The following is a 270-nucleotide window of genomic DNA, read 5'->3' as shown; positions in this document are numbered from 1 at the left end:
TCTGCTTTGCAAGGAGAAGGAAGATAAAACCTCCTTGACTTATGAAAACGATGTGGAGTATATGTATTTCTACAATGTACAGTTGCCAATTCTTTCATCCCCCTCACAGTCCTGACAAAAAGTGTGAGTCACAAGACAATGATAAACAGGGAATTGGGAGCTTCTTCTTTAATAAACAATAAATCCAAATAATATCGTAATGAGACATCATGACCCTGTCAATCCTCATATAATTGAACGTTTTGTAATACTTTTTGTAAAGCATTTCAG

The sequence above is a fragment of the Suricata suricatta genome, chromosome 16 (genome assembly GCF_006229205.1).
Source record: "Suricata suricatta isolate VVHF042 chromosome 16, meerkat_22Aug2017_6uvM2_HiC, whole genome shotgun sequence".
In the NCBI taxonomy this organism is placed as follows: Eukaryota; Metazoa; Chordata; class Mammalia; order Carnivora; family Herpestidae; genus Suricata; species Suricata suricatta.
This window is presented reverse-complemented; position numbering follows the sequence as displayed.